This window comes from Arvicola amphibius, chromosome 9 (assembly GCF_903992535.2).
Source record: "Arvicola amphibius chromosome 9, mArvAmp1.2, whole genome shotgun sequence".
Taxonomy (NCBI): Eukaryota; Metazoa; Chordata; class Mammalia; order Rodentia; family Cricetidae; genus Arvicola; species Arvicola amphibius.
In genome coordinates, this window is record NC_052055.2 from 31,493,230 (window position 1) to 31,500,397 (window position 7,168).

Sequence of the window (7,168 nt, forward strand, 5' to 3'; positions counted from 1 at the left end):
GATCTCCAAACACACATGAAAAACAACAGAAAATACAAATCAGTAATCATGTTAATTTATTTTCCAGCCTCCATCCTTCTCCAGAACTTACCACTCCCAACTTCCAAACCAAATCTCCCTTTATTCTCTTGGGTAAATACTTAGCTCCAGCCAGGCTTGTTGCTATGTGGTGCTGTTCCAACCTCACCACCCAGGGTTATTAGGTTCACACTGTGCTGCTGTCTCCAGAGTCAGGAAGTCTGTGTCCTCGGCTCTGCAGGAAGTCTTCCCAGCAGCTCAGCCCACATATAGGTCTTGTTTGTCTGAATCTGCTCGTTGTCTGTCCTAATCACTTGGCAATTAGCCATTCTGTGCGGAAGCTTGTCCACTGCTGTGGTGGAACATACATTTGTTATTCTACTTTGAGCAGTTACATATTGTTCCCTAAATTAAAGTGAAAGCTCATTCAGGAGCCGTGTCTACCTGAGAAAGCTGTTCAATTCATCAGAAGCTTTCCTAGGCTTTGATGCCATAAGGAAACTTAGAGATCACTTATGCTTGGCTTCCTTTCAAGAAGGAAATATGTGAACACAGAATGAGACTCAGGCTTGGCGTCAAGTTTAAATTCTGGTTTTTATAAGCTGTGTGACCTTGGTTAAGTTCTTTGAATCCTATGGACTACTTGCCAAAGTGGAACCCCTCTGCCACAAGGTTTTGGGTTGTTTTGTTCGATGTGAAGTGAGAAGAAAACAGAATATAGAAACTCCTTTGGGGACAAAAGAACCTGATGTGTCCAAGGAAATGGGTGTCAGCTGGTTTTTAATTGCATCCTATAAATTGACAGTTTTCTTAGTACTGTATTCATGTTCTCTCATTTCAAGGATCATGATAACTCTATTGAGTTGAACTTCACAACTGGGTAAACTAAGGTTTGGAAAGGTTTATAACCTGGCCACCCAGTTGGCACATGGTTGAACTGTGATCCAGCCCAGATAATGTGTTTCAAGATGGACCTCTTCCAGGCTACCTTTGTTATAGGGTCTCTTGCAGGAATGTGTAGGCAACGCCCTGCAAAACAGGTGAAATCTGGCCATTTTGTTCAATAGTCTTTTATATAGAATTCTAAATATTTATGAAGTGCAATAGGCCACCAGAATGCTTTAAGTGTAGAGGGAGAGTAGTTCCTGCTGGTTTTATGTAGCATGAAAAATTACTTTTATAGATATTGTCAGAGTAAAAACTACGCTTAAAAATAAACAATATATAACTCAATGAAGTGTTTCAAACCAAACACTCTCCCACTATTGATAATCATGTAAATAGACCATACACTCCCCTTTCGAGAACACACAGGAAACTGGAACTGTAGAGTTATAGATATGATAATGAACAAACTGAACAAATTTCCTCCCACAGTGACTTTGGGGGACAATAGTGGCCCCGCGTCTTTACTAGCACTTGATCTTACCAAATTTATCAACGAGTTCTTCATGGGAAGTGTGTGATAATTGTCTCTCTGTGTCTTTAATTTCTAATTCATCATTGGCTATAGTTGGGCAACATGGTTTGGGTGCCTGCCATTCCCCAAATTGTTGGCCCACATGTCTACTGTGTGGCCTCTCTACTTTTATAAACTTAAATACATTTCTTAGAAATGAATGTGCCAGACCTGAGTCCCCTGTTAGATACATGCGTCACAATGTCCCTCCCCGTGGCTGCAGGGGGGTGCACGTGGGGTGTGAACGCACCTCTTAGCCTGGGAAGGCACTCCTTTCCAGTCCTGTCAGGAGCAGTTTTTGTCCATCAGAGGACATCTGTATGTAGCTGTGGTATTGTACTCTGGTCTGTGGTTGTTCAAACTCTTTCCTGGTGTGCTACTGTGGGAGCTCCTTCTGCTCCTTCAGTCAAAAGCCTCTAAGATACTAGCCCACTTGGGCATGGTCTCTTATACTGTAAATGCATCTGTAAAGCCTGCACTCACTCTTTTGCTTCTGGCTCTTGCTTCCAGCTACTAGACTCTGTTCGCGTTCCCCATTTGTGCAGAGGACAGTGATCTGTAAGTCTCCCCTAAATAACCCTTTATTATACATAATTCTGAACTAGTGTGGGATTATCTTGTGACTTCTGCCATCATCTGGCACCTGAAGGTGGGGACCAGTCCACACTTTTTGGGATTGTCCTCCAGCCACATAGCGCATTGGGCACTGACTCTCCTGCCCACAACCTGCTATCCCCACAGTGCACACAGTCTGCATCTCACATTGATGGAAAATTTTGGATTTCCTATTTATCCAGGGCCCCAACTCTCAGAATCATTTGATCACCTTAGTATCTGTTCTTAATTTGTTAAACGAAGCATATTTTTTTTCAGTATCTAAGTAAGCAACACATGCTGTTCACTGCTGCTAGCGTTTCTTGGTTACACAGCTGCAAATGTGACACCTGCTGGCTGATAATGGTTATTACAACAACTCCAATTCATTGGAATTGCATCACAACATGTAATACGATCTGAAAAACTACAAAAAAATGACTGATAACATCCAGGAGTTCAATAATTATTTTGCTTATATTATGGAAGGTATTGTGCAAAACTTATGCTATTTTCCTTCCTATTATTTGATTCTAGGAATTCACTTTGTTTTTAATATTATATCATTAAAAAATGGTTAAATACTATGGAGAAGGATAGCATCAATTTGACAGTTTTCTGAAAGAATTTGTCCTTGTTGAATATAACTGTTGGAATCTGTTGAAAAGTTATATGTCCAAAGATGAGGCATTATCTTTACTGAAAAAATTGGAACCCTCAGTGAGGACATTAGAACAGAACATTGGACAGGAGATTCAGACTTTAAAAAAGGCAGAAGTGAAAAGATTTTTAAAGATTGAGGAATTTATTAATATTGATGAGCAGGGACAGAAGGTACAAGGACAGGATTTAGCCTCATCGGTACATGCCAGACCCCTGGATGACTTATACAGAGTTTCAACTGCATATCTAGTAAATTTTTCAGAAAGACAATCTGGCACAAAGTACCCTAAGGTAGTCAAAAAAATAAGCATGGAAACCAATATGTATGAGCAATCTAAAAGAAAGAAAACAAGCAATAGTTTCTTATGGACTACATTACATTCACCATTTGTCAGAGAAATGATGAAAATATGAGCTTCAAGCACTAAGGCAACCCCACACGATTGACTTCAATTAATCTCAGCCATCCTAGAATATGGACCTCGGCTGCTTTGGAAGTGTTATTGGAGAGAAGAGGCAAAAGAAAAAATCTAGAACACCAGGAGAAAGCAAAAGGATTTGAGACTTCCCAAGATCAAATTCTTGGCAAGGATCATGACTCTGATCCTCAGGAACAGGCTTGCTATGATGAACGCGCCTCGTCCCTATGTAGTACAGCAGCTTTAAATGCTTGGGCCAGAATTCAGGAACCAGAAAAGAGAACTGAGTCATACATTAGGGTTAAACAGGGCCAGAGAGAACCATTTACTGAATTCTTACAAAGATTAACTAAGGTTGTACAATTGGGAGTGACAGACACTGAAGCTAGATGTGTACTAATTGAATCCTTGGCTTTTGAAAATGGCAACATAGAATGTAAGAAGATCCTTGGGTCTTTAAAGGTCAGACCAGCACCCATAGATGAGTGGACCTTGGATACAATGAATATTGAAACATTTGAGGATAGTACTGAAACTTGGGTAGAAGAAGTGATTTCCAGGGGTATGAGGAGACACCAAAATGCCAAATGTTTTAATTGTGGAAGAATAGGACATCAAAGAAGGGACTGTAGACAAGGAGTTCCTATGAATAATGTCTCCTCTAGGACTGACAAGAAGAGGACTAAGCCTTTTTGTATATGTAGAAGGTGTGGCAAAGGCCAACATTGGACTAATGAACATAGGTCAACAAGAGACAGACAAGGCAACCAATACCACCAGGAAACTTTTGGGGGGGGCCTCTCCCAGGCCCTGATGTCAAACAAGGCCCAGTCATTCCCAGTCACTGTGGAGAACATGCCTCACCAAAAAAAAATTAAACAATCCAGTACCTTGGATGAAAATCCATACTATTCTGGACGATAAAATAGACCTGGAGGACAAGTCAAAAACTCCAGTAGGAAATAGGAAACGTATATCCTGGCAGACTTCTATAAATGATCAAAGACCAAAGCTAAGAGTATGAATAAATGACATTGTAATTGAGGGAATACTAGACACAGGTGCAGATGTGACTATTATTACTCTAAAATCTTGGCATCCAGATTGGCCTCTTCAAGAGGCAGATATTCAATTCCAAGGAACTGAAACCCTATCTCAAGTAAAACAAAGCATGAGGTGGGTTGAATGCATAGGGACAGAAGGACAGAAAGGAAGGCTGAAGCCATATGTAGCTAATATTGCAGTGAATTTATGGGGCCATGACCTATTGCAACAATGGAATACCCAGGTTAACATTCCTGCAGTCCCCAAAACTCATGTTACTGGGAAGGATATTATAAGATATTATAAACAAAGGTCACCAGCCATTCAGTCTGTACAACACACAAAGCAACTAACAAACCTTCAGAGGTACTAACAGCCTTGTCTTTAAAATGGTTAACTAAGAAACTCATATGGGTTAAACAATGGCCTTTAATGGAAGACAAACTATAGGCTTTAGAACAGCTGGTACAGAAACAATTAGATGCTCACCATATTGAAGAATCAACCAGCCCTTGGAATTCACCTGTATTTCTTAAAAAGAAATCTGGAAAATGGAGAATGGTGACAGATCTAAGAGCTGTCAACAAGGTTATCCAACCTATGGGCCCTTTATGATCTGGAATTCCTCTGCCTTCCCTATTACCAAAAGGATGACCTCTTATAGTTGTTGATATAAAGGATTGTTTCTTCACTATACATTTACAAGAAAAATATCAAGAAAAATTTGCCTTCACAGTGCCTACTTATAATAATTCTTAGCCTACTAGAAGATACCAAGGGACCGTCCTCCCACAGTGAATGATCAATAATCCCACCCTGTGCCAATACTTTGTGAGACAACCATTGGAATTAATATGCAAGCAATTTCCTGACTCAAATGCAGATATTTTAGGAAGAATGTTTGAAGAAGCAAAGTTTTTGCCTCAATGGGGATTGCAAATTATTCCTGAAAAAATACAAAGAGGAGATTCTGTCAATTACCTAGGTTGCAAAATAGGTTTACAGAAAATTAGAACACAAAAGGCACAAATTAGGAGAGACTGATTGCAGATTCTTAATGACTTTCAAATATTGTTAGGAGATATTTCCAGTCTACGACCAGCTGTTGTGATAACACCTGATCTAATAGTTCATTTAAACAGAACTTTAGATAGTGACAAAGACTTAAATAGTCCCAGAGAATTAACAGCTGAAGTAGAAAGAGTTGATAATCGTTGAAGAGAAGTTACAGGAGACACATGTAGATAGATTGAATCCAAATCTCAATTGTATTCTAGTCATATTGCCTTTCAGAATTTCCCCTACAGGAACTTTAATGCAAAGGGAAGATATTATCTTAGAATGGATCTTTTTAACCACATAAATCAAGTAAAAAAAATTTTAAAAATGTGGAAAAAGTCTCTGAATTAATTATAAAAGGGAAATTGAAACTTTGTCAACTAGCAGGTATAGACCCAGCAGAGAATATAGTGCCTTTTACTGCTGATGAAATTTAAAAAAATATGGGAAGACTATAAACCTTGGCAGAGAACTTGTGCTAATTTATTGGGAGAAATAAATAGCAATTATCCCAAAAGTGATAGAATTAACCTTATAAAGAGAACTACTTGGATTCTTCCCTGAATTGTACATGATGCACCAATAGCTGGAGCCCGTACATTTTATACAAATGCAAATCATGAAAGGCAGGTTACAAATCAGAAGAATTAAGGCAGAACAAAGCCCTTATAATTCTGTTCAAAAGGCAGAATTTTATGCTATTTTCATGGTACTAAGGGATGTAAAGAACCTCTCAATATAGTTTGATTCACAATATGCAGAAAGAGTTGCCTTGCATATTGAAATTTCTAAATTTATAGCAGATGATACAGAATTGACTTCATTATTTATACAGGTTAAAGATACAATCAGGAATAGACTATCTCATATTCATAACACACATCTAATCCCATACAGGTCTAGCACAAGGTAATGCAGAAATTGATCAATTATTGATTTGAAATGTGCTCGAAGGCCTCAGAATTTCATAAGAAACATGTCAATAGCAAAGGTTTAAAGAGTTTTCTATTACATGGCAACAAGCTGAGATTTTAAAGAGATGTCCTACTTGCTCTTTCCATAACTAAACACCATTAGCAACAGGGATAAACCCAAAGGGTACTCAAAGAAATGAGATCTGGCAGATGGGTGTGTTCCATTTTACAAAATTTGGAAAATTAAAATATGTACACCACACCATTGACACTTACTCAGGTTTTCACTTTATAGCCTGTTTGGATTTAGAGAAGAATAGCCTTTGTCCAACTCCAAAGCCAGCTCTTATTTTTAGGTAGAGATGTATATGTGTCCAAATAATCAAATTTTACCATGCAGATACTACAGCATCATAAGGCAGATTTCTCTTTGCTTGTTGATTCTTTCTGGATAGTTATCTTTTCATCTTTAGGCATCTAGATGTCCAAGATCTCTCTACTCTTTGAAGATGAATATTTTCCTGCAAGGACAAGAACAGAACCCTGCCACAACCCTTTGATTTCCTTATCACCTGTATGATTGTCACCTCTGTGGATGAGCTGTCATTTCTCTTAAGAAGTTTCTCTTTTTTAAATTAAATATTTTATCAATTTTGATAGTACTCATAGCTTTTCTTCTGCTGTGGAAACAAGAGTGAAACCCCTTCCCCAATGTAGCACATCTCCTGGTTTCCATTGTGAAGTCAGCACATCCTTGAAATATACTGGCTGATTTAATTCAGAAGCTTTTTCCATGATCCTATGCTTCTCTGCAACTGTTATTCGTTTCTCATTAGCTTTAAGAAAATTCAAGGTTAATAAAACATTATGCAATCCATTTCTGGGGATATTTTCCTTTCTTTAAGACTGGTGGGCTGGAATATCTGTAGCACAGAATCCTGGCAGGCTCACAATCCTTCTCCTGACTGCCTCTCAATGTGATTCAGCCCTAACTGCAG